The sequence below is a fragment of the Artibeus jamaicensis genome, unplaced genomic scaffold (genome assembly GCF_021234435.1).
Source record: "Artibeus jamaicensis isolate MK-2021 breed Jamaican fruit bat unplaced genomic scaffold, CSHL_Jam_final contig_700, whole genome shotgun sequence".
Classification (NCBI taxonomy): Eukaryota; Metazoa; Chordata; class Mammalia; order Chiroptera; family Phyllostomidae; genus Artibeus; species Artibeus jamaicensis.
The window spans coordinates 7,153,189-7,175,112 of NW_026521930.1; the positions used below are offsets into that span (position 1 = coordinate 7,153,189).

The 21,924-nt window shown below is 54.4% G+C and overlaps 1 protein-coding gene and 1 non-coding gene across 3 annotated transcripts in view; both read right to left on the minus strand.

The window, feature by feature from the left end:
• Positions 1-21,924, minus strand: part of SBK1 (SH3 domain binding kinase 1) — a 50,786-nt gene that overhangs the window by 15,074 nt on the left and 13,788 nt on the right. Inside the window, exon 1 of one of the 2 annotated variants that reach the window (XM_053671548.1) lies at positions 7,899-8,773. The exons of the other annotated variant lie outside the window; for it this stretch is intronic. The gene's annotated coding sequence lies outside the window, so the exon portion shown is untranslated. Of the gene's footprint in view, positions 1-7,898; positions 8,774-21,924 lie in introns of those variants that run through there. 2 annotated transcript variants of the gene reach the window in all.
• Positions 21,282-21,387, minus strand: LOC119045370 (U6 spliceosomal RNA). The gene has a single exon (XR_005081773.2). It is a non-coding gene; the product is annotated as a U6 spliceosomal RNA (small nuclear RNA).

A 21,924-nucleotide genomic window follows, 5' to 3' on the forward strand; every position in this document is an offset into this window, starting at 1 on the left:
CACATAGAAAGCTAGTAGAAGGACTGGGCTGGAGGCCAGGGTGTCTGCAGGACGAGGCGCTGCTTCCCCTCAATGGCCCCAGCCCCAGCCCCAGCGCAGGGGAGACGGCGGTGGCCACATGGGCACCGGTCACTGTGCACAAGGCTGGAGGCGCTGTGATGAGAGTGACACCGGAGAGCAGAGGCATACAAACAGCCAGCACTCGGGGAGCCTGCCATGTGCCAACTGCTTTGCACAAATTAACCCATCTAACCCTGCAACATCCTGACACAGGGACTGTTACCCTAATTTATAGATGAGGAAACACGCACAAGAGCAAGATTATCAGTAACAGAGCCAGGATTCAAATCCAGGCATTATCACTCCAGTGTCCAAAAGCTTAACCACTGTGCTCTACTGTCTCTAAAATAACAGAGTAAAAATTGACCCCATTTTCTCAATATATCAATGCTTTACATGGCTGCTGTCATTCAATTTTCATAGCAACTCCATCTCACAGATAAGAATGCTGAAGCCCAGAGGGGTTAAGCAACTTGCTCAAAGCCACATTCAGCCAGTGAGGGGCAGAGCCAGGGATTGAGCCTTGAACCTTGCCTGCTCTATCTCTCCTTCTCTACTCTTGGTCTCTGGTTTGCAACCCAGGCCTCCCTGTAGTCCCACTGTCTTCAGCACCACAGGCGTGGACAGCACCCATGCAGGCCCAGCACCAAGCACAAGGCCCGGGGAGGCCTAAGGCGGCCGGGCAGCCAGGATGGAGGCTGCTGCAGAATCTTAACTCCGGCCCCCAGCGCTGGAAAGGTTTGACACAACCCGAGTGTCTATCAGTAGGGGTTTGGTTAAATGAATGCCAATATATCTATAGGTATCTTTCCAGCGGCCCCTGAACCCACTTGGGCCAGAAGGGACTTTGGAGATCAGGTGACCCAGCTCCTGAATTTCCCAGGGAAGGAGACTGAGTACAGTGGGGACTTCTCCAAGACTGAGCCGCAGAAACTGGGAACAACTTCTTCCCAGTCCTCCCTACCAGGGGCAGCCTGGGGGTCCCTGCAGCTGTGCTTGGATTCTGGCTCTGGCCTCTGCCTCCGCACCCCTCCCAGCTGCCATACCCTGGGCCTCCCCTGAGGCACACCCTCTGGAGCTAACGGCCTGGGGTGCTGTCCACATGCAGCCAGTGTCCAGAGCTGGAGCAGGCTCTCCAGCCTCTTTTGGCTTTCCTCCCTGCTGGACCCCGTGGGTGGGTGGCAGCCTTGGTGGGTGTGAGAGGAGGCATGGGCCTCGTTGCCTGGATTAGGTGGGCAGCCGAGCACTCAAGGACATCAACGGGAGAGGAGGGTGGAGAGCACGGGGGTCCCCCACCCCTGGCTGCTGGGCCAGGGGTCTTGGCCGGGTGCGCATCGGTGGACAGGTGGTGGCCAATGAAGGAGTGGCTGGGCGAGCGTAGGTTTCCTGAAGAGATGAGCCCTTCCCCAGCCATAGCCCTCACCCTTTCCCCCTTCTCTGAGCCCCTGCAGGGGGACAGAGTGGGGGATGCAGTCTAGCTCAGGCGCCCAGAGCCCAGATTCAGGCATTCCTGGGCAGGACCAGGGCACCGCTGTTTCTCACCAGGAGGCTGGTGGTGAGTGTCTTACTCTCTCTGCGCCTCCATTTTCTTGTCAGTAGAACAGCGAAAGTGACGGTGCTGATTAAAGTATTAATAACAGCCAACATTTGCGAAACGCTCCAAATACAACTACGTTTTACATACTTGTATTGACTCATTTAAACCTCACAACCATCCTATTCCCTCTACATATATACCTACAGCTCAGGAGATGCAGACTCAGAGGGAAGATCAGGCGACGTGTCCAGTGTCACACAGCTAGGTGTGGCTCAGAGGTACCTGTCTGGCTCTAGAACATTCAGCAAGAGCTTGTCGAGCACCTACAACGTGCTTGGCACTGTTCTTGGATCTGAAACACATTTGTGAGCAAAACAAACAGCCTTGCTCTCAAGGAACTCACACTCTAGTCTAGAGGCAGACAGTGATAAAGGCAAGTAAGAGGCATCGGACCATGAGAAGTCCTGCAGGGGAAGACGGAGCAGGGAGGGGCAAGGAAATGCCCAGCATAGGGAAAGAATTGCAGATGGGGTCAGGAAAGGCCCTACTGGGATGGCTGCGAGCACGCAGGTGTGATGAAGAGCTCCCCGGGCGGGCGGAGGCGTGGGGGACGGCGCCTGGGGAGCAGCGAGGAGGCCGGTGTGGTTGCAGAGTGGTGGGCCGGCGTCAGGGCAGATGAGGGTAGGGTAGCGCTAAAAAGGGCCTGGGAGGCCATAGTAAAGACCCGCCTCCCACTCAGAGAGCTGCACCCCAAACTCTGGCCTTGCGCAAACCCTTTCTTAAGCCAATCTGTGTGCCCCCTTGCCCTGCAGCACCCACCACTGTCCCTGCGGTGAGGCTGAGGGAAGGGGAGGCAAGCGAAGCCTTGGAGGCTTTTGAGAGCCCCAGGGTGCAGATTCCTCCAGCTGCAGCTCTCACCTGCCATGGCCCCAGGTGAGCAGAGGTGTGGGGGCAGGAAAGCCCACCAAGAGATCCCTCTGGGACTGTGGCTCGAGCCCAGGTTAGGGCCTGTTGGGTCTTCCTGGCTGTTCTTGCACTGGCAACTATGAGTGACTGAGGAAAAAACCTCCATTTTTTTTAAACCAATAAATGTGTGCTCACATTCCCTTTCTGCTTGGGGCTATTGAGAACTAGTATTAAGAGCAAACCCTTAGTGGGTACTCAGTGCCATGCACAGTACTTTACACACATTCACTCAGTAAATCTTCACTGTGACCCTACAAGGCAGGTACAGTACCACCCACCTTTTTTTGTAGATGAAGGATCTGAGGCTCAGAGAGGTTAAGCACTGGCTCAAGGTCACACAGCAGGACCTAGAGGTTGTACTTTTTACCACCAAATCATGTTAACTGTGGGCCCCACACTGCTCCTGGAGACACATGGGTCGGGGCTGGCAGGCATTAAAGGAGGATCTCCCTGTTGTGGTGGGGGGTGCCCAACGGACTGGGGGAACTGCCTGGGGTGGGGATTTCTGCAGCCTCTCTGGGTCTTGACCAGGAGGGTGAGGTGACACTGTCCTGTGCAGCCCAACCCCTGCCCCTCGGCCATCCCAGCACCCAGAGGCCGGTAGGACATTCTCTGCCTCTCCCATGACTGGCTAAAGCCACAGGGAGGAGAGCTGGTGTAGTGGGAAGTCAGTGACTTCCTCTGGCCAGACCAACTCATTTGCATATCCCAGCAGGGTTTGGCAGCAGTAATAACAAACATTTAAACGGCAGGCCCTGGCCAGGTAGCTCAATTGCTTATAGCATCATCCCCACACACCAAGGTTGCAGGTTTGATCCCAGGTCAGGACACATATAAGAATCAACCAATGAATGCATAAATAAGTGAAACAAGTTGATGTTTCTTCTCTCTTTCCCCCTCCCCCTCTCTCTAAAAATCAATCAATAATAAAAAAAAAAAGTAGCAGCTCTGTAAGGGGTTCTTTAATCCTCTCCACAACCCTAGGAAATAGCAGTTATTATTCCCATTCCACATCAGAAGAAACTGAGGCACAGAGGACAACTGCCTTGTCCAAGGTCACGTAGCCAGTGAGTGGTAGAGGTAGGATTCAAACCCAGGCAGTTTGCAGCCAGTTTCACACAAACCTTTGGGGGCTAACAGAACTGCACTCAAATCCCTGCTGTGGGTTAATGCTGTTCCCAGCGCCAAATGAGACAGCAATGGCCAGTGCCCAGCACGGAGCACTCGACACTGAAAAAAAGCTCCCCTGCTTCCTCCCAACCCTAACACTACTCAGCTCCTGGGGTAGGGCCGACCCGGGTGTCTGGACCTGTTCCCTCTCCAGGCTGTGGTCAGGCTCTTGTGGGGTTTGGGGAGAGCAGGTGGATAGGATGGGGAAGGGGCTTTAACTGGCCCATCTAGGCCTTCATAAGACCAGGGGAGTAGGGAGTGAGAAAGGGACGGAGTAGTTTTGGGAATTCTTTGAAGCTATTGGAGATGCTGGTCCAGGCTCTGGCCCGAGGCCCATCTGCCTAGGGCAGAAAGCCTGGGGCCAGAAGCTGGGCAGGCGGAGCATCTCGACAGCAGAGCTGGGGAGGAAGAGGGACTCCACTACAGAACTAGGGCCAGGCCACCTGAGATCCTACCCAGGCAGAGCCATAGGCCAAGGTACCGGAAGAGCCCTCGTACACTCTGCCCCACCCCACCTGGAGTAGGGACTTGCGCCATGCTCTTCAGCACCACACAGTACTGCTTCTCCAACACCTGCGTCCCCGTGCGTGGGGATAGCACCAAAGGCCCTCTGGCCTCCCCAGACAGGCTACAGGAAAGTCAAGGTGGTTACCAAGGCCTAGGCTCTCACTTGCCAATGCACCTTTACATAAGAATCAATAGTTTCCTGTGCTGGACCAGGTCCTAGGCCATTTTTATGCTTTAACTCACTCCCCCTGATGACCCTGAGGTAGGTATTATCTTTGTTTCCACATCAGTAAACTAGATCCCAGAGAGGTTAAGTGAGTTGCCCAAGGTCACACAGTGGTTAAGCAGGATTCAAACCCAGGCAGGGTCCAGAGCCTGTGCTCTCAATTATGGTGCTCTGCTGTCCCTCCAACCTCGGGCTGCTGCAGATCTTCATCCAAGATGGCACACTCCCTGGAGGGCCATGACGAGCGCCTGGTGCCCAGGGCTGGCCCCTGGCCCAGCTACTTGGCAACACCCAGTGGTTTCATTAATGTTTAGGGAATGCTGACATTTTTGAACAACTTCTGAATCTAGGCCCCCACCTCTCCTGCCTGACCTAAACTAGAGCAGCTTAGTCTCAAGTCCTAGAAAGTTAAAACAAAGAAGCTTATAGCTTCCAATTCCTCTCTGACACATGGGTAAATGGAGGCCCAGAGAGTCAGAGTCTTCAACATTACCTGGGCCCTGGACCTTGAGCTTTTGCTTCTGGCTAAATGAGACAGTTAAAACAGGTTTTTGGTGGCCAAACTCTTCTAGTGCAGGGGAGGAAGCATGAGACGGGGCAAAGACTGAAAGTGGGACAGGCTACCGATGCCCCAGGAGGACCTTGCCCGGGAGGAATCCAGGCTCACCTCACCACAGCCTCAAGACCCCAGAGGGGTGCTGCGTCACACATGTTCTAACTTGGCCACAGGGGAGGCGGGAATGCCCACGTGTGCAGGACACGCACAGACCACAGTCACCTGAGGAGCAAACACTTTCTGGCCCCCACTCCAGGCCTGTAGAGCCAGCTTTCTGCAAGAGGGGCCAGCCGATCCTGTTGATAAGGCAACAGGCCAAGTGGGCCTGGGCAGACTGGAGGGTGGTGCTGTCTCAAGGTCATCACTGTCACTCTTTGGCTCTTGCGTAGGCTTGCCGCTTCATCTGCTTTTTCAATAGGATCCAAATATCAATATTTGTATGTGGAATTGTATGTTTTTTAGCATCGATCACCAATAGGAGAAAAACAACTGTTGGGATCATCAAAATGTGCCTAGAAGCTGTATTTTACTCATGTTGTATATTGTGCCAGGCTCTGGTTAGATAAAGCTGATGCACTGGGGCCAAGACAGATCTGGTCCCGTGTCTGGCAGCTTGAGGTCTGGATATGGAGACAAACTCTCACAACACACACAGACACATGCTACTGCCTCCAAGCCACCAACCCGTCAAACAGTCCAATGCAGCTCTCCACTGGGTGTCAGCCCAGGTCACATCAAAAGGGAAGAGAGCTGAGAGCTGCTCCTGTGCCATCCAACCGTGGAGCTTTTCAGGTCAGGGAACAACACGTGGTGGAAGGAGGGACAGAAGGAGGGAGGGAGGGAGGGACAGAGGGAGGGAGTGAGTTAGGGGGCATGGAGATGAGCCAAAGGTGAAGTAGAGGATGAAGAGTGAGCAGTGGGAGGTGACACTTGGAGGTGGTTTAGGGCTACATTACAAAGGGCTTTGCCTGCGGTTTGGTCCAGACTCAACAGGGAGCCACCGCAGGTTAGTGAGAAGGGGAGATCCTACTTCCTGTCTCCTCTGGCCTCTTGATGGTTTTCCCTAGTCACAGTGACTCAAATCTCTGCTCTTTAGCTCACTCCACTGCCTTGCCTGTGGGTCATGTGACAAGGCCTCAGGCTCCTGGGAATCCACTGTGGGAAATGAACTCTTTCAGAGACGAGGAAGACGCACCTGGATGTCCCTGAAGGCCCAACTGCAATCTGCACCTGCCCCTTCACCGGCTACAGAGTTGCTCACTGTCATTGTCTCTGGGAGATGCCACAAGCTTGCCCAAGATCACCTAGTCTTCAGGGCAGTTGGAGCCCCCCCAGCCCACACTGAGGGGGGTTGCCTTGACTCTCTTTGAATTTGCAGGCTGGGCTGCCAGAGATCTGGCAGAAGCCTCTCCAACCCTTTCTCCTGCTGATTACATCCTCTTGGGTCAATCCTAGCAGCAGGTGAGGGGGCCGGGGCTTGGTATTGGAAAGGGGAAAGAAGAATTTGTCACACAGACTCAGGGACCCAAGTCTGCAGCAGGATGGGGATCAGGTGCTTCAGATGTGGGGTCAGAGATGGTCACCTGGGTCTGACTAGGCCCCCCTCCAACCAAGTGCAGCCTGGGCAAACTGAGAACAGCCTGGGGGTCTGATAAACAGTAAAGATCAGGAGAGGAGATTGGGATGAAATGAGAAAATGGACCTTGACTCCAGTGCCCTGTACATCACAGATCCTAGCTAAAGTTCATTGAATGAATAAATGAACAAAGAAACTCCTGGCGGGGCTACCTGCATCTGCCTTCTTCAGCACTGCTGTTTGCCTGCGGAGGGCTCAGAGAGGAGAGACTGGTGGAAACCCCAGCAGCCCAGACTGTGTTTCCTTGGCACCATTCAGCCCCTACTCAGGATCACAGACCCAGGATTCCAGGGCACAACATCCCCAGGCCTCTCATCTTCCCATAAACTGCCTGGGATTCAGGACCTCGCTGTCACTGAGGGCCAGGTTGAAGTACACATCCTGGAAAGTTAGAGTGATAACCTAGAATGGTCCTTTGGTTGTCCAGGACGCACTGACCCAATCTGAGGTGTGGGCCTCAGTGTTTTGGAGGTAAGGAAAAGAAGGGAAAGCCTTGGGTTTGCTGCCCCTTGGAGCACCTGGGGACAGAAAAGTGCCTGACCTGAAATGGCTTCTTCATCCAGACTGCCTCCCCTTCCCAGCAACCAGTGCTTCACTGTGGAAAGGGCCTGCCTCCTCCCTGTCCTGCAGGGAGCACTAAGTGTCCTAGGTGAAGACTCCCACTGTGGCCTGGGTAGGGGGCAGTGGAGTCCCAAAGAAAATAAGGGATTCTCACCATCCTCTCAAACACCCATTCCCTGCCCTCTCACAAAGACACACACCCAAAGCCTCAGCCATCACCCTAGGGCTATACACTGTGGGTCCCCTCACCTGTGGACACCCCCAAGTCTTCTCCCTGGATGGATTTCACTTGAGAACTCAGCCTGGGCTCCCGGGGAGGGGTACATACACTCCAAAGACCAAGGATCCGACCGCTCCGGGCTCGCAGTTTTTTTGTTGTTTTTTTTTCCGGGGGGGGGGCGGGTATTCTACTGTTTTCTCCCCTCTCCGTGGTGCAAGGTGCTCCGCCACCACTCCCGGTTGGGGCCTGAGCCCCGAACCCCAAGGCTAGGGTGTGGGGCGGGGGAAGGGAGGAGGGGGCGGCTCCTCCCAGCGAGACACAAAGAGACGTCCTTCAGCCTTGGATCCATGGCGACGCTGGGGAGGGGGGCAGTGCGCACCCAATACTTCCATCCCCACCTGCAGGTCTAGGGGCCTCGGTGGCCACTCACCTGCTGCTCCTCACCTGGGCCCGGCTTACCTGGGCTGGGGCCGCGGGGACGCCGCGGCAGGGGGCCTGGGCGCCGTCTCGGTTTTCGTCAGCCTGGCCCGAGGGGCTCAGGGCGCCACAACCATGGGCTGGGATGCGAAGGACGCCGCGAGGGACTCAGTCGCCTGGTTTCTGAATCTTTGAGTGTGTGTGTGTGTGTGGGGGGGAGCGATGCCCCGAGGCCTCTTGCTGGTGAGGGATAGCTCTTGCTGTCCTCGGGTCCCTAGATTTGGGGTTTCTGTGTGCCGGAATTGGGGGGGAGGGTCTAGGACTCTGATCTAGGGGCGTTCTGAGCTGGGTCTTCGTGTCTTGAGGTGTGGAGTTGTATTGCCCAGAATCTTGAGAGGGGGTGCCGCAATCCCGGAAGGGAGGGTCACTGTGTTCTAGGTCTTGGGGGTCGCCTGGACTGAAGAGGGGGAGTCTTCTCAATCCCGAGAAAGTCTTCGCCTTTGCCGGCTGGTAAGTCGTTCTGTGTTGGATCTGGAGGCTTCCCCCAACCCCGCTTTCCTGGGGTTGTCTGGGTTCTGGATGTGGTGGGGGGATCCCCACGCTCCCCGGCTGCGGGGGTTTGCTGAGTCCCAGCCACCCGCAAAGGGGCTGGGAGGAAGCCCCTCAACCGCTGGGGGGCTCCGTCGCCGCCGCTACGAGCAACCCGGCCCTGCAGTCCCGGACCCCGGCCTGGCCCGGGCTCTGGATGCGGTTCCGGCTCGCGCTCCGCCTGGTGCTCGGGCCCGGGTCCCGGCGCCCGCCCGGGCTGCGCTCCATCGCGGCATCGCGGCTCCACCCTCCAAACCGCGCGCACCTGCCCGCTCGGCCCGGGGCTCCACCCTCCGGGTTGCGCGCCGCCGCCCGCCCCTTTGTCCGCCCCGCTTGGCGCGCGCCCTTGCGCACGCGCACTAGCCCAGGCGCGCTCTCCCTCCCACCGCGCCGTTCCGCCGCGCGCGCCTCAGAGCGTAGTTTTTCCACCCCTCGGAGAAGGAGCGGTAGCGAAGCCCCAGCCCCGCTTTCCGGCCTTGCTGGGTCCTAGCGCTGTCGTCTTCCTGTCTCGCTTTCCCCCCCACTCCCAGTCTTTCTAGGTCAGAGCCCACGAGGGTGCGAGAACGAGGTTAGAGGGGACCCAGGGGAGTCTGAGAGGGTCACCTGGTCCTCCCTCCTGTCCCCTGCGGCCTCAGACTGCTCCAGACTGTCCCAGTCTATTCTTGTGGGGTGGAGCCTGTGTCTGTTTCAAGGAGGGAAACATTCAAGCTCTGCAATAGGATACGCATTCATTTACCCATCGGTCAGTCATCCATTCATCCATACATTCATCCATTCATCCCATTTTGAGCAAGACCCCAGAGAATGAACAGCCTACGCAGAGAAGAGGCCATATAATGGGGTCTTGGGGGTCATGGCCAGCCCAAGTTGTGCTCTTGACTCCGGTTATGAATGGCAGTGACTAGTCGTGGAATGCACAGTGCTCACCAGATAAAAAGGAGGAAAGGGGATTCCGGGCGGAGGGAGCAGCATGTACAAAGACACCACTCGGGAGTGAGGAGCATTGTGGGTTTGGTAACTGAAGATTGGTGGCTTGGAAGGAAGTCGGGTGGATCAGGATGGGGGTGAGACAGGACAGCTCGTCCCCTCAGGCCCTGTTCTGTCTCTTTCTAAGCCTCATCCGTGCAGCCCTGGCCACACTGTCTTCCTAAAAAGAAAGTCCCTAACACACCCTGTACCTCCCCTATTTCTTCCAACGATTTGTTCAGACTCTCCCCCACCCCCACCTGCACCCCAGAGTACTCTCCCCAACTGCAGTGACTGTTTCTAGTAGGTTTAGAGCCAGGGGTTGCACACTCAAGTACCTATAGTCCGTGTACATTACTGACTGTGGCCAGGTGTGAGGTGATGGGGAGGTGGAGACAAAGCAAACTGGGGCATCGTGGGCCCTTTGTGGACATACAATTTTTCAGCAGAAGCAGGAATCCACATTTCTAACAAAACATCCTGTACCCTTAAATGATGGGAAAAATTCCCCAAATTTAGAGATACTGAATGGGCCAAATGAAAGATTCTTCGGGACTAAATCTGGCCCATGGGCCATCGGTATGAAACCTCTGCTGGTGAGAACATTGCCTTAGTCCCTAACTCGTCTCCTTCCTGGCTCTACCTAGGCTTCTTTTCTTTCCCTCGAATCCAACTCCCATGTGCCCATCAACTCTGTAAAATACAACGTGGCTTGGGTTGCTCCTCTAGGTAAAATTGCCAATTATTCTGAGTTACCTCTGGGGTAAAAATTTAACCTCCTTATCCTGGTGCTCAAACCCCTTGGCCTTTGGGGTTCCTTATTGAGGTCGCCTCTTCTCCATTCAGCCTTGGCCTCAGCCAGTGTTCCTAGGACATCTGCTTTCTCTCACCTCTGGGCCTTATTTCCTTTGCTTCCTGTCTAGAACATCTTTCCCCTCTTCTTTGTTCCTCAAACAAGCTATCCTCCAAGACACCTCCTCTACATCTCCCTTTTCTCTCTCACTACTCCGTATCCCACCAACGTTCCCAAGTTTCAAATTTCCCCCTGACTTTGTTCTAATCCTCTTCAGACAAGGCCCTGTTGCCCCAAACAAACTAACGGAGCAGTATGAGCTATCGAGCCAGCAATAGAGGGAGGCTAGAGAGAGAGGGAAGAGAGAAGAGAATTTTTTTGTGCGTCTAACAACTGAATCCCAGAATATTAGAATTGAGAGAGCAATTTCCTCTTTTTACAGGAGGAAACTGAAGCCCAGGGAGGGGTAGAGGTAGAATTGGGCCTCGAAATGCTCCCAGCCGTGGTTCAAGGCCACCTTCTGTAGACATCTTCCCAGATTCCTCAACAGGGGATTTGATTACCACCAATGTGATTAGTAAAGGTTTGCCAAAATGCATGTGGTAATCAAGTCCACCCTGAGCTCTGCAGAGTGGGAAGTCCTGGTACCCAAAGGGGACACACTCTTACCAGGTACACAGAAGAGTCCCATTGAAATTTAAGCTAGGGCTGCTGCCAAGACGCTTTGGACTCCGTGTGTTCTGGGACGAGCAGGCAAGCAAAGTAGCTCAGAGTCATTGTTCTGGCCACAGTAACTGGCCATCATTTGCTAGAAGTTACTAGATCCTCAGTAACTAACCATAAGTTACTAAAGTTACTACAAATACCTTGATTAGTTACTAGAAGAAGGCATGGATGCTTTTACAAAGTGGGAGCAGGGAGAAATACTGGAATGTGGAGCCCAGTGGACCACTGGTTATGATAACCAAGGGTTGACACCCCTCAGGACAGAAGGGTTGGGCCACACCACCAGGTGACCCATCAAGACCTGTCTAGGTGACAGTCAAGAAGAATGGGTAGTGGAAAGGGGAAAGGATGGTTGCCAGTTATGGCACCAAGGTCAAGTGCAGCAAGGGGAGGGAGCTGTAGTTTGTACCATGAACCACCCTCTTGAAAGTTTCCCTTAGAAAGAGAGGCTGCTCACAGCATCCACAAAGAATCTATGTGGCGCAAGGAGTGGGGGACATAGAGGCCGTGAAAATGTGGCTCCCTGATCACTGACTGCAGAGGTGGTGATTCCGAGGGCGCAGCTGTGGGGTCTCTAGGGTCCACGGAGGAGGCTCTGCTTTGCTTCCTTCTAGCCAATGCCAGCAACTGACAGCACAGCAGTCTCCCTGGTGATATAGGGCCTTCTCTGATGGGCAACTTGGGATCAAGAACTCCCATTGGCTTCATCAAATCTTCCTTAACATTGCACTGCAGTCTAAGACACCTCCTGCGCCACCTGTCCCAAACATTGGAATTCTTGAAGTCTGTTCATTCTCCCAGCCTCCTCTGGGTCCTTCCCTATTCCTGCCCGACTCCCCACCTCTGCCCAGCCCAGCCCAGCATTTTCCCTAATAAATTGCTGGTCCGTTTCTCATCACATCTTGACCTGCTTCTCAGAGGACTGAACCAACACAACATACCTGAAGAGAGGAACTAAAGCAGCCGTCTGTAATGCTACGGTCTTTCCCCGTAACACCCAGGGATAGTCCACTCTTGCAGCTCAAAGTTTTGTATTCGCAGCAGTGCTGCCTTTCCAGAGAGGGTCCTGACGATTGTAACTTAGATAGCAGAACACAAAGATAAAGCTTGGCTGCAACTTCCACAGCGACACAGAAGGAAAATCAGAAAGCAGCGGTCTCCCTTCGATCCCCCCTGTCCTGAGCCCACACCCCCTTCGGTGCTGGCATGTTCTCATGCTCCTAGCAGTCAGTGGCAGCTCCCTGCACAAGGAAGCACGTGAGACCAGAAACCCAGGACTTCGGATCATCAAGCACTTTCCCTTTGGCTGCATTTTATATGTACTGATGTGTCAGAGTTTCTGCTACTTTTGGGAGGGGGTGCAATAGAATCCCTGTCCTCCAGAGTCTGCGCGCTGTAACCTTTCACGCTGTGTGGGTCCGGGTGCCTCCGTAGCAGTGCTGAAAGCACTCTTTAAGACATCATTCTGGCCTTATTGGTAGTTTCCATGCCAGGGAAGATAATGCTATCTGGGGATTTCTCCATTGTGTTCTATGTCCTCTGATGCCCCTTATTGCTCCTGTTCCGGTCATGATGGAGAGAAGGTGCTCCTCACTTGTGTAGGAAGTACGCCTTCCCCTGATGGCCACTGTCATGCCTGGGACATTGCTGCCAGTGACTGGCACATGTGCCATAATCAGGGACCCTGGTGACATTGGTGACTGAGTAGCTCAGAGAACTGATCAGGTTTAGGAAGCTGAAGATGATAACATTTTGGGCACAGGTTATCAAAGAAGCTGCTAACAGCCAGGAGCAGGAAGTCCTGAGGCCACTGGGAGACACAGGTCAAGTTACTGCTGAGAAGGAAAACCAAGAGTCCCATCAGAACCCGGGAAGGACCACAGAGAAGACGGCGGGCAGCCCAGGATGCACAGCAGCGGGAGGGGACGGGGCTTTGAACCTCTCAGTACCTTTCTGGAGAATTTATTCTGAAGTGAGAAACACAGTGCTCCAGCAAGAGCTCAGATGAACTCCCCTCCTCTCATGTCACAGCACAAGTGTGGCCACGGCCAGCGGGACGCCACTGATGATGGCAAGTGCAGTGTGGCGCCAGCGCACAGAGGGAAGAACGTCCTTTGTGATCCCACAGGGCTGCTGGGTTTACTTGGAGCCGCTTTGAAGGGAATTCTGTCCCTGGGGGCTGGACGCCTGCCAACTGCTATGAGAAGAATATCGCCTCCGGAATGGGAGTCGTGGCCCCTGGGAACGAGATCCAGGAACCGGGCCTCCAGTGGGGCGAAGGATGGGGAGTCCTCCTATCTGTCATTGCATTTATTAAAAATATCTGACACAAGTGTGATCAATGTTAACATTGATTCTAGCTGCGGATCTGAGTAGGTTTTCATTTTTCTGTATTTTCTTTCACTTTTCTAAAACAGATTTTTAAAAATTTATTGATTTGAGAGAGACAGAGAGGTACAGAGGAAGAGGGAAGAGAGAGAGAAAGAGGGAAGCAATGATTTGTTGTTTCACTGATTTATGCATTCATTGGTTGATACTTGCATGTGCCCTGGCTGGGGATTGAACCCGCAACTTTGGCGTATTGGGGACAATGCTCTAACACCCTGAGCTACCTGACCAGGGCCTCTTTCACTTTTTTTTTCAAAATAAAGCCTGTTCAGTGGAAGTGTTTTTACGTGGGATCTTGAAAAAAATAAAAAGAGGAAAAAACAAATTCCAAGTAACTTTTTCACTATGTGATTTTGTTTTCTAAAGCCAAGTCTAAGAACCATCTAAAATGACCTCAGGCTCACTCTGAGAAGCGTGGGAGCGGAAACTCCCTTGGGCTGCCTCCTCCTTACCACCCATACGTACGGGCTCCCCGGTGGCTCTGACTGCTGGTGCCGCTTAGGACTCGTTGCGACTGATTCTCCGGGAAGTTGTGGAGTGAGGGCAGGATAGGTCTCCACCCTCCCCACTATGTTTATTTCTGGGGAGCAGGCAAGTGTCCTGTGGGAGCGTCAGAACAGAGGCAGGGCTACCCAGAGCAGGTGCAGTCTCAGCTCCTTCCCTGGGGAAGGGTCACCAAAGCCACCCCCAGGACTAGAAGCATTTGGAAGGAAACAAGTGCTGTCTGGTACGCATCCCTGGGGGGCTGGCTTTAGAGATGTCCTAGTTTGGGCTTCCAGAAGCAGACCCTGCACAAGGTGCTCTGAGAGCAAATAGTTTATTTGGCAGGTGATCCCAGGTAGGGGAGGAGAAGAGAGATAGGAAGGTGGAGCCCAGGGGTGCATTATCAAGCGAATTACCACTGCAAGCAGCTCGCAGTGAACCCCACTGGGGAGCTCTCGGAGACGGTGTAGAGCACGCATCGACACACACGGAACATGTACCATGCCCCAGCTCCAGTCAGTCCTGGTGGGAGCTGCTGGGGGAGGGCAGTGCTGCAGATGTGGGCGGGGCAGGTTGGAGCAGAGAAGGCCCTGCACAGAGGTGGGGGGCGTGGGGGGTGGGGATGCTGCCAGGTTGGAGTGGGGAGGGGTCCAGGGCGCTACGGGCAGGAAACAGTCTGCCGCAAGTGACCAGCCCTGGGAGGAAGGCCCTGCGTCTGGACTGATGCAGACCTATTCCAAGTGGAGTAGAACTCTGCCACCCAGCATTACATTTCTCCCATCTTTTAGCAACAGAACCCCACTTTTCCTTAGAAACCCACATTCCCCGACATATCCCTCCTTATTCATTAGGGGTTCTGAGGGCAGGGGTTACCCTGCTCCGAGGGTGGGCTTGTGACTCAGCCCCTGGGTCACGGCGATGGTTTCTGAGATGGGTCTGGGACCCAAGCCAAGCCAACCAGATAGAACTCTCTTTCCGTTGCACTGACAGAGGGTGGGATGTAAGCCTGTAGTTGCTACCACCAGGCAGAGCGTCCTGGAGGGCGAAGCCAACACAGCAGCCCACAGAGCCAAGAGACAGAGACGGTCAGAGCCCCTGGATCTAGCCTTGCCTGAAGACTCTGGGCTTTTGGAGTATGTAATGCAAGAGTCCATTTTGTGCGTACGTCAGTTGGACTTGGCTGCCTGTCAGTGACCACCCCATACCTTTACACACACAAGTACAAATGTGTGTTTCTTAAAGTGCTTGAAAATGCACGGGTGAATCAAAGATTCTTCCCCTCTGTCCTCCATAATCACTATTTCCTCGCATCCCAGTGTGTGCAAGGGGATTCTCAGAAAGAGCTCAGCCTGCCCAGGAGTCCTGCATCCTCAAAGACCAGCTCCTGCCCACTACAGGTAGTTGTTCACGGGGCCATCCAAGGGGCCAAGGAGCTCATAGCTGAGCATAGAGCATTGGTGTCTGGGCTGCTATATGGGGTCCCTTTGTCTCTAAGCTTCAGGAACCTCTGGATGCATGGAACCTTCAGGCCAACACATTCATTCATTCATTCATTCATTCACACTTGTTAATGGGCACCGACTGTATGAGGACATCGGGACAACAGGGTAGGCTAAGTGGACAGACCTGGCCTTCAGGAGCTTCCAGTCTCATGGGGGGAGATGCTATGCTGATCACACCAATACATGCAAAATTCTGAAGAGGTAAGGGGCCACCCCAGTGTTGGGGGCCACAGGTGTCTTCTTCCCACTCATGATTGGCTGCCTCAGTCCTGGAGCCCGCCCGGCAGCATGGACGCACCGCTCCTCCTTCAAAACCTCGTCCTCAACTCCCCCTCCGGGGAGCCTTGCTTTGCGTGCGGCCTGCATCCTGCCTGCTGCCCACACGCCCACTTTCTTTGCTTTGGTCCCAGGGAGGTGAAGGGCAGCTGAGCACCTCCCTCCAAACGCTTTTCACGTCCTCTCCTTTCTCGGGGACGAGTCTCTAGGCATTAGTTGGGCATCCAGGGAATGCCAGGTATTTCCACAAGGCCAGGCCTCCCCCAGATGGAGAATCGGAGGCACAGAGTATGGAGGTCCAGTCTCCTCCACCCCTAGAGTGGAAATGGGACGCCCTGGTATGGGCCCTCCTTGCTGCGTATCCCTCTGCCCTCTGCCAGCTCAGGGGTCCCTCCCAGTCAGCAGCCTCCAGGGCAGTTCCCAGAGCCTGCCTGGGGTCCCCCTGACTCCTGGAACAGCGCCCTCTGGCTTTGCCCGCCAGCCCCTCACCCTCGGGGAGCCTCTGTTCATCCCCACCCACTTAGGTGACAAGCATGGACGTGTGCCAGGCTGGGCTCTGAGCATTTTACACCTATCAACTCATTGAGACCTCACAGTGACACTGAGTGTGGGCGTGATCGTCATGTATCCTACACACACACAGATGAGGAGTTTGCTGAAGTCCATGCATCAGCTGGGATTCGAACCCAGATGAGCTCCGGAATCCAGGACTCTAACCGCCCGGGCCTCAGCTCATCATCCACGCTAAGCCTTGCCCACCTCCCCCTGATTGCATTTTATCCACTTTCATTCCTCTCCCCACCCACCTCACTCTCCCAGTTTACTCTCTCTTCTGCCTGTGGGCCACCCGGCAGGGCGCTGTCCTGGTGCCCTGGGCCTGGGGTGGGGGCACATACATGTGGGGGTGTCGCTCCTTCCCGCCTGCCTGCAGGAGGCTCAGCTGAGCCAGGGGCCTGGAGGGAGGGGCAGGGGTAGGAGCAGAGGGGGCTGGGTGGAGCCGGGCCTGTAAGCCCTAATTAAATCAGCTAATTAGGTGGGGAGGAGAAGCCTGTGGGAGTTAATGAGCTTGGCTAATTAAGTGGATCCTGGAGAATGGCTGAAATTCTAGGCTGGAGAGAGATGGGGGCTGAGGCAGGATGGAGGGTGGGGACCAAGAGGCCTGGTGCCTCCAGGTGTCACCAAGGTCGCAGACACTGTTGGGTTGGAGGCTACTGAGGCCACCACCGAGCCCTGCAGTGACTATCAGGGTCTGCAGCCACCTGCAGGGTCTGGCCTGGAGCCACCAGCAGGGACTGAAGGCCTCATTAGGGCCACGAATGCCACTGATACCTGGTCCTGAAGTCCCCAAGGAGGCCTGGTCTCCTGTCACCCATCCCTCAAGGCTGAAAGCTAGGCCCTCTTTGAACACTTTAGTGGGAGCAGGCTTTGAGCTCCGACCCAGGGACCCTTCAGAGGAGCCACGATCACCGCTTACCCTGCTCCCGGGATTCAGTTCACAAGTCACGTGCACACTTGCTGTCGCTGCCGGAAGGGAGCCCTGTGGGGCTCTGGCCCCAGCTCCCAGAGGAGATGTCCCAGGCCAGGGTGGGAGGCGCTGGCCCTCAGCCTGGCCTGCGGCTCCCATGCAGCACTTAACATGCGTGAGGTGTGAGTACCTGAGGTCAGGGTGGGGGCTCCTGTTCAGAAGGCAGAAAAAAAGCCTTTCCTTTCTATCCAGGTCTCTCTCTCAGCCCGTCATGGTGTTCTTATTTGCTATTTAATGTCCTGCTTCCTTGGGCCACAGGGATGAATTTGAGGCCAATGCATACTTTCGCAGGTGCCCCGGGCCATGCTCCAGCACACCTGACGCTGAACCACCCCACACCCAGGCCCTGCAGGGGTGAAGGACAGCAGTGGTGACTGGGAGGGGTGGGACCAGGTGCCGAGAACCCAACCCGGACACAGGATGCAGGAGTGCTCCAGGTGCACGCTCTATTGTCCCATCAGAAGTCACTCACACACTGAAAGATGAAACAATTAGGAACTGCAAGATGCCAACCACAGGGCACGAAAGGCCAAGTCCACGGCCCTGTGCGTCGGCTCCAGGCCTGCCCTGTGTGGCTCACACGATCTGACTCAGGTGCTTGCAGGATCGGTGTCGCTGCCCTCCTCTTACGTGTTTATTCATTCAGTTACCAAGGATGTATCAGGTGTGCTAGGCGCTGTTTGCAATAAACAAAACAGAAGGACCTCTGTTCTCATCTGTGCTGGGGAGGAGAGAAAACAACAAGCAGGGCACATCCATGAACCATCACGCTTCAAGGGATTTGTGTGAGGAAGAGAAACAGAACAAGGAGGGGACAAAGCACTCAGGGAAGTCCTCACAGAGAAGGTTACCTCTGAGTAGAAACTTGAAGGAGGTGAGCCATGCAGATGTGGGGTGGAGGGCTGGTATAGCAAACCAACCAGAGGCAACAGCCAGTGCAAAGGCCCTGAGGCCAGAGTGTGCTTGAAATGCTTAGGGACAATGAGAAGGCTGATGGAGCTTGGGGGGACCTAGAGGTGATGGGGATAGTTTACTCAGGGCCACCATAAGTCTTCGGCTTTGACTTGACTGAGGCGGGAGTCACCGGAGGGTTCTGAGCAGAGGAAGCATGAAATGCGTCTTAGATTTTAATAGGCTTCCTCAAGCTGCTGTGGGGAAGAGAGACTGTGAAGCTCGAGAGTGGAAGTGAGGAGGCTCCTGCACCCAGCCAGGTGAGAGAAGATAGCAACCTGCAGTTGGAGTAGGGGAGACGAGAAGGGGCAGGACCTGCTGACAGAGTGGACAGTGTGGGTGGTGTGTGCCCTGGGTACCTCAACCACAAAGTTCTATGAACCACTGAAGACAACAAGCAGCTCTCCGATCCCCAGGATTCCTTGCCCCTGAGGGTTTGCTCTAGTTTCTGGGGTGCCCCGCCCCCATCTTTGCATTTCTGCCTGCTGCGGGCCAGTGGCTGCAATGTGGAAATGTTTCCACGGGCCCTCACAGGCACAGTTCTTGCCATTCTCCCTTCACAGGCCTGCAGACCAAGTTCCTTACAGGCGTGGGGAAGGACTGTGAATAGGGCGCATGGCCTGGGCTGGACCGTGGCGAATAGGAGAGCCCTGGCCCGTCTGAATGGGGACTTTCCCTCCCTGTGGACCACTGTCGTCATGCGGGAGTGCGGTCTCAGGTGCTCAGAGCTTCCAGTGTTTCCAGAGAAGTTCAAAATCTGGATCTTAGGATGTAAGGCCCTGATTTTTAAAATACCGGCAAATCGTTTTTTTAAAGTCAGAGCTGCCTATGCCCTCTGTGAAATCAAGGATAGGACAGAGGGGCTGCTCCTGGAGGCAGAGGCCCACAACCTGGAGGGAAGGGGGTGTGGTGGCGGAGGCATCTGCAAACTCAGAAAGGTCGGAGTTATCCCTGGGTCTATTTGACCGCAGATGAAACTGGGTCACAGAGTGGTGGGGTAACCCGGCCAAGGCCACAGGACCTTGGAAATAGTGGGACCTGGAGTTAAACCCAGGGAATGTGGCTGCAAAATCTTAACTTTGAACATAAAAGCTGTCAGAAAAAGTCTTGAGTCACGCATCACACACCCCTTGCTGGGGCCAGTCCCGCATCTGTGTGCGCAGCACTCCCTCTGGTGGACACTGTGTCTCAGTGCAGGACGCACGATGGGCTCACTCAGCGAAGGGGTCTGTCTTCTGTCTGTGCCTCTCTCCCTCTCACTCCGTTTACTCTCTAATGAACAGGGAAAGACCACAATGTCCTCATCGGCTCATCTCCAACCCCGGACATGCGGCTCTTACCCAGCTGCTCCACTGAAGACCACTTCTTCTGGTCAGGTCCCACTGGCTATGCCACCCCCCAGGGAACTTCTTGTTGCTCCCCTGTTTGTCTCTCTGTATTGGAGCCTGGTTCTCTGTCTTCTACCGTGGTTCTCCAACTCTGCTGCACATCCTAATGTAGCTTAAAGAATCCTGATGCCCAGGCCGCACCCCTCTGGGGAGGGCAGAGTTGATCTGTGGCAGACAGCCACAGGCCTCTCAGTTCCCTGACCTCTGCTCCCAGGCTCACGCCCAGACGGCATGGCTACCTCACCCCTCACCCCTCTCAGAGCTGTACTTCTGTGACCTCCTCGAAGGTCCCCATTCGTTCTCTTCATCACTTGCACTGGTGCCTGCATGCTGCAACAGCTCTTTGACTTCACAGGGACCACCGATCCACGGCCCCATTACTTTCTTTCTTAAAAAAGATTTTATTTATTTATTTTCACAGAGAGGGGGAGGGAGGGAGAAAGAGAGGGAGAGAAACACCAATGTGGGAGAAGAACATCGATCGGTTCGGGGACTAGGACTACAACCCAGGCATGTGCCCTGACCGGGAATCCAACCGGCGACCTTTTGCTTTGCGAGGCTATACCCAACCAACTGAGCCATACCAGTCAGCACCCCGCTGCTTTCTTGCTGCTCCTCAGCCCCCTTCTGCCGCTACGGTCCACCTCAAGCCGACTGGGCTCTGCCTGCCATCACCAGAGCCACTCCCTGGGAAACCGCTCTCAAGGCTGCCTAGAAGTGCCTGGCCGGCAAGCTGCCAGCCATCGCCCGCTCGCTGCTCACACCGAGCAGGCCAACACTGCTTGGAGTGTCCCACCCCAGGCTCGCAGTCTCCCTTCTGATTCATGGTCTCCAGGGGGCGGCTGCCGTCCTGCAACCCCGCTACACCTGTGCGCTCCTTGCTTCCCCCACTGTCTTTGAGCAGTGCTTCTCACACTGTAATTTGCCCGTGAACCTCCCAAGGATACTGGGGAGGCCAGAGATTCTGCACATCTGACCACTCCCCCGGGGGAGGGGGTCTATGCTGTTGGCGGTCCATGCGCCCAGTTCCGCCGAATGGCAGGGTGTCAGATCACCTTTTCCCCACCTTCTCCTCTCTCTCCAAACTGCCGGCTCTCTCCTAACAGAGAGAGCATGGATCAGATGCAGCCCTGCCGCCTCCCACCATTAAAGCACAGACCCACCTAGCTCCTCACTCACTCAGTCCACTGTTTAGTCCCTTCTCGTGAGGCCAGCCCCTCCCCTGCCTCTGAAGGGACCTTGTTTCTTCAAGACCCCCCTGCCTCCCCACTGTGCCGCCACCCTCGTTCATTTTCCCACCCAGCTGGCAGCCTCTGCACCTCGGCTCTTTCTTAGATGCCTGCACATCAAAGCCTCCCGGATGGAGTACAGCTGCCCTCTGTGTCTGCTCTGCCACCTCTCTCTTTTGTTCTTATTGCTATCTCACTTTTTCTTGGTAATTAAAATTTTAATATTTATTCAAGTTAATCATGTCCATAGCTTAAAATCAAGAAACACAGGTTTCCCACTTTAAAAAAATTTTTTCCCTCATTATCTCCTCCTCACCAACTGACTACTATCAGTTTGTTCTTTCTTTCAATGTCTCTGGTTCTATTTTGCTTGCTTGTTTGTTTTGTTGATTATATTCCTGTTAAAGGTGAGATCATATGGCATTTGTCTTTCACTGCCTGGCTTATTTCACTTAGCATAATGCTCTCTGTTTCCATCCATGCTGATGCAAAGGGTAGGAGCTCCTTCTTTCTTTCTGCTGCGTAGTATTCCATTGTGGAAATGTACCACAGTTTATTGATCCACTCATTTACTGATGGGCACTTAGGTTGCTTCCAGCACGATTGTAAATAAAAATATGCAAGCTCCACGAATTTGCACATCATCCCTGCACAGGGCCATGCTAATCTTCTCTGCAACGGTCCAGTGTTAGTGTGGGCACTGCCAAAGCGAGCACGGGCTTTCCTCTTCTTAAAGCAACCATCCTAACTCTTCTCACAGTTTTTACCTCGTGTTTCCTGCATGGCATATTAACACTGATTCTTTCCAGTTTTAGGCTTTACCTATCAACATCCCACTTTGGAAGATGAGGGTTAACTCCTTACACTGCCCTCCCTTCCTATTTCCCACCCACCCAACACACTCGCGTCACAATACGGGTGATGCTGGTAGTGCTTACACCTTTGGGAAACATTACTTACAGCTTTGTGTGAAATACTATGATATCTTTCCTTTTTCATAATAAACCTTATTTTTAGAGCATTTTTAGGTTTACAGGACAATGGAGCAGAAAGTACATGTACAGCTCCACCCCCCAGTGCCTTTATGATCAACATCTTGCCTTAGTGTGGAGCACTCGTTACAATTGATAAAATGATCCTGATGCGCTATGATTAACTACCATCTGTAGTTTACATGAGGGCTCACTTTGTGCGTATATTTTATGGGTTTTGACAGTTGTGTCATGGACCTGTCATTACAGTACTATGCAGAA